Raw genomic sequence first — 10,973 nt, forward strand, 5'->3', positions numbered from 1 at the left:
TGGTGGGAGAGAAGATTTCTGTGCCACTTCAAATTTGTAAATATTTAGAATTCAAAGTCTCTCTAGCTGGCTTGATAGAGATTTACCCGATGTCTCTGGCTCTTTGGAACCCACTGACAAACAAAATCTAGAAGAATCATCCTTAAAAACACACTCTACCATCTCTGTTATTTGCTTCAGCCAGAACCCCGTTGTATTTGTGAACATGGAGGATGCAGGATGAAGCGGAAGGCCCTGGGGAGCTATGGAAGAATCCATTCTATGAAGGTGGTGGATAGTAAGGAGATACAGAAGGACCACTGTGACGCAGACCATCAAAGGCTGGCACACACGTCACAGGCACCAATCTCAGAAGTCAGTCTTCTTCCTATGGAGCTCAGCGTAATGACCCTGTGCGTCTGTCTGACAGGACTGCCATGATAAAATCCCACAGACTGGTGGCTTAACAGAAATTACTCTCTCACAGTTCTGGAGGCTGGAAGTCCGAGATCAAGGTGTCAGCAAGGTTGCTTCCTTCGGAGGCCTCTCTCGTTGGTGTGTACATAGCCATCTTCTGTCTGTGTCCCCACACGGTTGTCTCCTCTGCGCGTGTCTGTGTCAAATCCCCTTTTCTTATAAGGACTCCGGTCATATTGGATTAGGACCCACCCTTACGATTTCGTTTAACCCGAATGACCTCTCTAAAAGTCTTGTCTTCAAATATAATCAAATCGTGGGTTTAGGACTTCAATATATGCATATTCATATATGAATATATATTTGAGGGGGACACAGTTCTGTCCATAACATCATCTCTTAGAAAATCTACTGCAAATGGGGTCTTTGATATTTGGGTTGGTGTCCACTTTCATCTCTGATCTCTGATGGTTGTCTGAAACGTGGCCCAGACACCTAACCTGTGTCTTCAATGCCAGCCATGAATCTCCAGTTCCAGGAAAAGCTCACTTCTTCCAAAGATAAATAAACCCAAAGCAGGCTGGCCAGAATCTACACAAAAAAGCTACAAAAACAATGAATTAGGAAATAGTGAAAAAGAGGGCTGATGCCTCAGCGGTAACATTCCTCCCAAAGAGGAGACGGAACTTGTGACAAGTTATTTCACTTGGAATTGACACCGGTAGTGAAGAAACGAGCACTAATCACCAAGAATGCGTGTCAGAGATATGAGAGCTGCCTGTGGAAGGTTTTTAGGGAGCAGGAAGAGCTAAGATCTGGACTCGCTAAACAAACGAATCAACATAAATGAGAAGGAAATATCACACAAAGAAGGTGAAATTGGAGAACAAAGCAAAACACAGATTTATAGGATATAGATAATAAAAAACAAACAAAACAGACAGAAAAGAGTTAAAAGAATTTTTGCTCGTATGTGACAATATACCTAAATTTTGTATATTGACCTTTTTCTGGGGACACTGAAATTTACTTACTAATTCTAATAACTCATCTGGAGATTCTTTTGGATTCTCCATGTTTCTACTTTCTGGAAAATTCTAAATTATTGAATGTCCATATCACATCCCAGGAAGTATTTGACTCAGAATAGTGAAACACCTAGACCACAGCAAAGGAAAAACAACAAATTACATGTAATTGGAATGAGCATGTGATAGGTGTACAAACAGAGAAACTCTGGAATGACTTGGGGACTATTAATAATTATTCTGGGACAAAAGGCATTAAGTGGACTGTCTCAGGAACATATGGTGAGCCCATGAGTACTTATTTCTTTTTCTGAACTGTTTGAGTGAAGGTTGAAAACTAAGATAGACATTGGTCTGGGATCTGAGACTTTTCTCCTTTCCTCACAGAGGTATTCACTGCTATGAATTTCTGTTTTCCTTAAGTGCCATCCCACGAGTATTGCTGTTTGTTTCATTTTCGCTCAGTTCAAAATACTTTCTAAATTCTCTATTGACTTCTTCTTTGACCCATATGTTGTTTAGATATGTGCTGCTTAATTTTCAAATAATTGTGAATTTTCCCTGATGTCTTGGAGCTGTGCATTTATACTTTTCACCCAACTTGGAAAAATTTTGCCCATCACTTCTCCAAGTGCTTTTTCTGTCCCGTCTCTTTCAGGGACTTCAATTATGTGTCCATCAGACCAACAGTTTCCTTCAGCTCATGGACGTCCTTTTCACTTTTCAAAAAGCACCTCTCTGTGTTTTATTTTGGATGGTTTCTATTGTTATTTCCTCAACTTCCCTGCTCTTTCCTTCTGCAATGTCTAATCTGTCATTAATTCCCTACAGGATATTTTCATCTCTTGTGTTGTAATTTTGCTCTGTAGAATTTTAATCTGAATCTTTTTTGTATCTTTCACATTTCTTCTTAAGTTTTGACCTGTAGAGTACTGTTCTAATAGCTTTCAGCATCCTTACCTGATAATTCTCATATCTGCACTAATTCTAGCTTGGTTTTGATTGATTGAGTTTTCTCCTCACTATAGGTGTGTTTTCCTACTTTTTTTTTTTTTTTTTTGAGGAAGCTCTGTCCTGAGCTAACATCTGCCACTCCTCCTCTTTTTGCTCGGGAAGACTGGCCCTGAGCTAACATCCGTGCCCATCTTCCTCTACTTTATATGTGGGATGCTTCCCACAGCATGGCTTGCCAAGCAGTGCCATGTCCCTACCGGGGATCCGAACTGGCGGACCTCGGGCTGCCAAAGCAGAACACGCGCACTTAACCACCGTGCCAGCCCCTTCCTGGTTTTCTAAGGCTTGCTCATGATAATGCCAGATATTGTGGATTTTATGTTGTTGGGTACTGGATAATTCTATACTTCTCTAAATGCTCTTGGTCTTTCTTCTTGGATGCTGCTAAGCTATTTGGAAACGTTTGAATCTTTCAGGTCTTGCTTTTCAGTTTCGTTAGGTGGGAGCAGAGCAGTGTTTAGTTTAGGGTGAATTATTCTCCTCACCAAGGAAAGACCCTTATGCATGGTCTACCCAGAGCCCCTGGAGTTAGGAGGGTTTGTACTCTGACTGGTGGGGACAGGCACTTTTCCCGACCCTGTAGACATGTAGAAAGTCACTCGGGCACATGTGTGGGTCTTTCCCTCATCTTTCCACCCAGTTCCTTTCTCTGACTCTGCCCAGAGTCCAGCCCTGTGCTGCTGGGGCCCATTTTCCTAGGGATGGGGAATATGGCCTTGGAGTGGGTAGACCAGATCGAGGCTGGATGTGCTGCCTCAGTTTCATGTCATTGCTCTTGATGAACAAGGGACTAAGATTGAGGTTGAGAACCCTTTTGAAAAATAGCTTTCATCCCATCTCATCCCTGAGAAAGAAGTCCCTGAGGGCTGTTCCAATACAATTCATGCACAGAGAGGCCAGCAACATGGTCCTTCCCTCACCTCACTGAACAGCATTGAACTTCATAGACACTCAGTCCTGGTCTGCTCAGGCCGCTGTAACAAAATACCGTAGGTGGGGCGGCTCGCACAGCAGACACTGCACACTCACGGTCTGGAGGCTGGAAGTCCGAGATCAGGGTGTCAGCATGGCCAGGTGCTTGGGGAGGGCTCTCTTCCTGCTTTACAGATGGCCGCCTTCTCACTGTGTCCTCACAGGACAGAGAGACAGAAAGGGCAGCTCCTTCCTCTTCCTATAAGGACACTGGTCCCATCATGCAGGCTCCACCTCATGATCTCACGCCCCCCAAGGGCCCCACCATCTAATACCATCATATTACGTCTTCCACATGTGAATTTCAGGGCACGCAATCATTCAGTTCATAGCAGATTCCAAACAGAGTGTCTTCCCGTTCCAGGTATGGAGATGTAGTGGGGTTTCTCTGTCCCACACTTCCAGCTGCATTGTCACCTCTCAGGAACCACAGCAGCGGGACTGTGAGACCTGCCCATCCACTTGGAATGCACCATGCTCCTCCCTCCAACATGAGTGTTAGCTCTGTGTGTGCATTGATGTCTCAGGACTCAGATGGGGGGTGCCATCAGCTCTGAAGTCTCCTTTCTGACATAGGGATTATGTAGAAGTGGGACGTTTAGTCTCCCAGTGTTTGGAGCCTCTCTTGGCACAAACATTCATTAGAGAGATTAGTCTGCAGTTTTCCTGTCCTGTGATGTCATTGCCAGCTTTGAGCATCAAGCCCACTCCTCAGGACTTGGAAAACACATTCACATGAATTCTTTCTTTTTCTGATCTCTATAAGATTTTGTACCGTTGGTGTTATTTATTCACAAAAAGATTGGAAGACAACACCAGTGAAATTATTTGGGCCTTTCTTAGTGAGACTTTAAATAACATATTCAATATTAAAACGGATATAGAAATAGTCACATTTTATATTTTTTGTCTTGTCAGATTTGATGAGTTGTATATTTCTGGCAATTTACTGAAGTCCCTGAACAGTTGTCTTACTTTTTATTGATTCATTTAAGTAACCTTAGTTTCTAGGTGTTTGAAATCTACTTATCTTGGGATAATAGCCTTTTATTAATTATACGTTGTCAGACATTCTCCCAATATTCTGAGACTTTTTGATGCTTTTTCTAATAAGTGCAGAATTTCTTAATTCTAAAAAAGTCCAACTTATCAATTCCTCCCTTTATTCTCTGTACTTTTTGTTTAATTTTAAGCATTGCTCTGATGCATAATTATCAAGTTTTCCTTCTACAATATATTCTAACGTTTTATCTTTCACCTTTAAGCCTACAACTGTCACAGAACCCAAACTCAGGTCCATTTCCCAATACACAGGAGGGTCAATTAACCAAAATGTCAGGCTTGTGGCAAGGTAAGAGTTCTATTATCGAAAGGCTGCCAGGCGAGAAGCAGGAGGTAAAACTCAAATCCACCTTATTGAAGGGAAAAAGATAAGGATTTTTCTCCGGGGTTTTAGTAGGGGAGGGGAGCATGTGCTGAAGTTTTAGGTCGGGAAGAGAGAGCATTGTGGCCTTGCTGGCTGGCATCTTCAGGCTGTGTTTGGTCTTAACTCTCTTTTTCCTTGACTGTCTGGATTTTTCTGGTTAGTTTTTATCCTTGCCCTATGTTTGGCCTTGTGAGGTTGTATCTTGACATCTGAACCTTGACTTCCTGGGAAAAACAGCTCACTCACATACTAAACAGGGACAGAAACACTTGGTAAGTTTGAAACAACCATTTATTATGTTGAGTATGCACGGCTGCAGTTAGCAAAGCTTATCTCAAGTATTTTTTTCTCTTCTAGCCCAGGGAAGATTTTTAAGTCTTTCATCCTTGGTTTCAATCCCCACTGTCTTATGATTGTCCCTCAATCTTGGGGAATGGGGGTGACAACCACTCTAGCCACTACCTGCTGTAAAGGGGCAAAGATCAGGGTCAGGGGAATGAAACTGTTCTACTTTGGTTTAAAAATATTTTTGGGTAGCAGGTGGGTAGAGTGAGTATGGTGTGCATGACTAATAGTTCAGTACTCTGATCAATGGCTTTGGCACATTTTATAATTACGTAGATGACCACATGCATTAGCAAAATAGACAGCCCAAATTTCCATGATGGACCTTGATCCTTGGGGAATCCAGGAGAAGGGGCCCATAAACCAATCGAGGTTAGTGCCTCGAACCTCAGGTAAAATCTGCTGTACCTGAGTAGTGCTGTTTAATAGTCGAACAAGTAAGGTAAGAATCCAGGAGGCATTCATTATTTATCTTAGGAGACTGACTTCAGAACAGCAACCTGTGGTCTGTCAGGGGTTCAGGTGTCCATTCAGAGAAGTCAGTTTCTAGAATATGCAGCCAGCCAAGGTTTGGGTCATCCCAGTTGTGATGTTTTTCTATGGCATGGTTCATGTACCCTGTGGCATTTCTCAGATGGTCACATCCAACGGGGATGAAGTTGATTTTCTGGGAGTTGTGCTTACAGGATTTCAATAGGACCCAGTCTGCATGACAAAGATGGTACGGAGGAACATCTCACAGTGTCTCGCATTAATTTGAGTTCCCTCTGGATCTTTGGGGTGTGTGTGTGTGTGTGAGGAAAATTGGCCTAGAGCTAACAACTGTTGTTAATCTTCCTCTTTCTTTTTCTTTTGCTTGAGGAAGGTTGTCCCTGAGCTAACATCTGTGCCAATCTTCCTCTAGTTTGTTTGTGGGACACCACCACAGCATGGCTTGATGAGCAGTGTGTAGGTCTGTGCCCAAGATCTGAACCCACGAATCCCAGGCCACTGAAGTAGGGCACGTGAACTTAACCACTATGCCACTGGTCCAGCACCCCCTCAGGGCCTTTTTGATCATCTCTAAAACATAGGAAGTGTCTTCAAAGTTAGGCCTATACTGTGCAAGCAAGAATTTACTAAGAACCATTCCTAAAGAAACAAACAGAAAAATAAGGTTAATGGCTAGAGCAAATTATAAACCAATTTCTGAGTCCAGGGGATGGCCAGTCAAGAAGATTTCTAGATGCCAGAGTCTAAGCATATTTTGTACTTTGAAATGTCTCTGATGATGTCCTTGGGTGTTCGGGTAAACATTTTGAGTGGCGTATAGAGCAACAGGCATGAAGACTGTGTCAACATGGGCTATCATGGTGTTCTCTTTTAGGTTGATGTCAAGTTGTCCCATTTCAGTCTGCAGGGCTTCAGGGAAAAGGGGGTTTTCCGTTCACAATGATTCCAAATGAAAAAGATGGAAAAAAATTTTAAAGTGTCAATTTGGAGATCTGTCCCAGATATTTGAGGAAACTAAAAGCATTCAGGATCCAGTCCAGCTTACAAACAGAAAACAAAAACCTTGAAGTCAGTTAACAGAACCAGAATCCAACATCCACAAATGTGTATTATACTTTGTATTGAAACATAATTTTTTTCTATAAAATCACCCTCATTTTCACCAAAGATAGCCAAGTTAGAGACTCATTGGTTTGCAAAATAAGTCTAGTTTCAATAAACTTGACCCAATTATTTCTATAAGTACAGCAAGAATAACAATTCATCATATAGGCTCTTTCAAATCTGCTTTGCTGGAACTTTTCATAAGGAATCTCAGATTAAACTTTAAGGCCTCTTGAGGCCAGGCCAGCCAAGCTAAGGACTTGTCATCAGACTCCACCGGCAATACCTACAGATTTGAATGAATTTCTCTCTTCTGCAGGTCCTCAAATGTCCTGAGATTCTTTGCAGCTGCCAGAGTGACAGACTTTCTTTACTCACCTGGTAAGGATCCTGGGAACCCTGTAAGCAAGATCCCAGGCCAATATTTCCAAGTGGCTTCGTTTGTTCTCTAAAGTCAATCCTTGTTCCTCAAAGGTGTTTGGTTATATCTGAGTTTATGCATGTTTTCCTCAAAGACGACATTCCAGTCAAAGTGTTGGTAACACAACCAGTGTTTCCGATTGTGTCCTGCTATAGGGAGAACCTGTTCTTATTGAACTTATGCAAATAACTAAATTGCCATGAAAATAAGAATACTCACTCATCAAGAGGTTTCAAATTCTGGAGGGATCAGATAGGGAAAAAAGATAAACCTTTCAATTCTGTTTACAAATTGTTGAAAATCATAGTTAGCTTAAGAGAAAAGAAACAAAGATTTCCTTAAACCTGGAAAGACAAAGCATGTAAAAAATAAGCAATATTTCAAACAAAAATTCAGAAAAATTATAATCATCTTCACCAGTTCATTGTGGCTCGTGTAATCATTTTTTTATCTTGATCTTCTGTTAGCAGTTGTATGAGGCCATCGGGTTCTCTGATAGAGTTCTGTAATTTCTTACCAGCTCAGTTGCATAATCTGAAAGTTCATCAGAAACCTGCATTCTAGAGCAAATGTCAGAGTTCTTTCCATCACTCTCTGTAAAGATGAAACATATTTGCAAAAATAGCAGAGTAAAGCACCTACTATCTCCAAAAAAACACTCAAAAATGGCAATCGAGAGAGAAACATGGCTGTTTATGTAATATATAACACTTTGAGATAATAACTAGAATTGTGACTGACAACCAAGACTGCTCAGAATTTTAGGAATGTTACATAACTTTTAAGACATTTATATTAATAACAATTACCGACCAAATATAACATAAGAAGGTCTGTCATCACTTATTTGACGATGCTTCCTATGTAACTTTTTTTTTTAGATTGGCCCTGAGCTAACATTTGTTGCCAATATTTTTTCTTTGTTTTTCTCCCCAAAGCCCCAGTACACAGTCATATATCTTGGGTGTAAGTCACTCTAGTTCTTACATGTGAGATGCCACCACAGCATGTCTTGGTGAGCGGTGCATATGTCCTCACCCAGGATCCAAACCAGCGAACCCCAGCCGCTGAAGCAGAACATGTGAACTTGACCACTCAGCCATGGAGCCAGCCCCAGCATGTAATGTAACATACCAAATAATTCTCATTAGTTAAATATTTCCCTCTTTATAAAAAGAGAGATCGAATTGTTTCAGAAGTCCCAGGGCTGACTGGAAATTTTCAAAGTGACTTTTTAAGAGAAAAGAAAAACTTGACTTTGGGAGGGCAATTTGACAGAAATATCAAAAGGTTTTAAAACACTTGGTGAAATAGGAAACAATGCTTAGTTATCTATTCAATCAAGGTGACAACAGAAGACGTCAAAGACAGAGAGAGTCAAACAGTTTTAAGAAACCTTAATAGAGAGACCTCAGTCTTTTTGAACATAGGAAATTACTTTGACAAAGCATACATTTTCTGTCTTTTAGGTAGACTCACTTAAAAATAAAGAAAACACTTTTATAATCTCTTTATCAAGAGCAGACCAAAAGTTTAGAAAATTATCCCTTTAAGAAAGGGAAAGCCAAATCGTAAGTGTGTACCAGCTTGCATTTGATATTGAAACGCTTTCATTTAATTGAATTCATTTTAATCTCAGCCAACTTGGCCATGCACAAAACTCTTTCCTCAAGGTTTTATTTCCAGAACCTTCTGTCACTTACTTTTTTACATTCAGAATCTGCCCCCTTCCTTTTACTTTCTTTTTTCGTTCTTTTTTTCTTTACTTTCTTAGTACTTTACAATAAATTTATCTTTCTTAACAAAGCAAACAAAAATATTTCCATTCCTTATACCTTCTTTACTGAAAACATACATTTTACCTTCCTTGTATACAGACTGTCTAGAAATATACACTGTCTCACAGAAAATTCCTTGGCATGCACAAAACATGTTTATCAACAAACACAAGCATTTTTCAGTTTCTCTGAAACAAGAAGCCAAAGATAGATAAATCTTTGTTTAGTAATTAATTCTCATATTTTGTCTTATGTAGAAAATGATACAGATAATCAATGAAATGTCATCATTTAACTGAACTTCTCAAAACTCTAAGATTTTAAGTCACCACAAAGATTTTAGAAGCTATTTTTTAGGACACATACCATAAAACATAATTATCACACCCAAAAACTCTCACCCATTTTTATTTATATAAATCACTCGTTTCCAACAATTATGTTTAGATTCCTGGTAAATACATTATGTGACACGAAAGCAGTTAGCCATCATCTTAAGTCCTTTTAAGTACATACATCATAACACATAATTATTGTTCAAAAATTCCCCCAAAACTTTTCACCCGTTTTATATCTATTCAGCTTACTTGTGTCCAGTAATTATATTTAGATTGCCTACAAAGACTTCATGAGACACCAAACAAAATCAGCTATTATTCTAAGTTGTTATTATTGCTGACAAATTTTGTAACAGACATAACGTGCTTGTATCATATCCAATGCTGATAAGTATGAGGGCATGTCTATTTAAATCAAACCAACAAACTTCAACAAGCTTTTATTACTAAAGATCATTTTACATCATGTTCACATGAAAGGCATTTGGGCTAGTTTCTATTACACTTAGAAATAATATATAGAAGTGCTGATCTTAAGCCAATTAAATAGAGCTCCTTTAGAAATTCTATCCTCTGGTGGCAGACAAATACATAGAGAAAGACTGACATACAGATAGACACAAACAGTGATCTTCAAATTTTAGCCTTGTCTCAGGTACAAAATTCAAAACAATAGTTGGATCCAAATTACTCCATGGTAGATGGACCTGCTCAGATGGCTGAAGATTTTTACTGAAGATTCTTTCCTTTTCACCGCTAGGATCCTTTTTAGAGGTGTTTTTGAAATCATTTTGTCTTTTAGGAGCTTCTGCATATAAACCAAAGACTGCATTCCTTTGTCTCTGAGAGGTTCTGAATCCTTTCCTTTCAGGGTGACTCTTAAAGTGGACTTATTTGAAACAGAGCTTCCCCAGAATGGCCATTACAACTTCCAAAGATTACCTATTTCCACTCGTTTAATTTTAGATGAGGAATTTGGAGGGAGTTGAAGGAGGGGAGCTCAGCGAGAGAAGAGAGAGGAGCAGCAGATTTAGTTTTATTTACTCGCACACCTGCTGGTGCACCTGAGGCCCTTGAATATGGCATGTTTTTATGCAACTTTTTTCTTTTAAAGAGACAGTAAGGTATTCCTGATTTCATTAGAAGCCTCTAAAGTTTAAAATAGGCTTCCCATTGGTTATTTCATTTTATAGCTGGCTCTTTCCAATTGCATATGCAAATACGCCAGGTTGGGTAACCTGAATTACCCCATTTTGGCCATTTTAAAGTGAGATCTCCTTGAGCATGTTTCATTAGCATTGCTTGGAGGGTGGATTAATATGCTCTCACATATCAGGCAGGGGAAACAGTCCCCAGTGAGACACAAAGTTCATCCCCACAACATAATCTACAATAGATCAGGCAAAAGGGATGCAATCATTTCACATAAAGCCCATTTAAATATACTAATCTAGGTGACAAAATGTTATCTTAATTTTATCAACTCTTATACCTCTAGTCATACTCTCCGTTAGGATTCCATGCACAAGTCGCAGTCTTATGACATTGTGTAGGGGAAGCATTCCCAGCCAGACACAGCAACCATTCCCAAAAAACATTCAGGCAAAGTTGACATGACCTCTTCATATAATATTAGCTGCAACATTTTAGTCTTTATAA

Source organism: Equus asinus, chromosome 17, assembly GCF_041296235.1.
Source record: "Equus asinus isolate D_3611 breed Donkey chromosome 17, EquAss-T2T_v2, whole genome shotgun sequence".
Classification (NCBI taxonomy): Eukaryota; Metazoa; Chordata; class Mammalia; order Perissodactyla; family Equidae; genus Equus; species Equus asinus.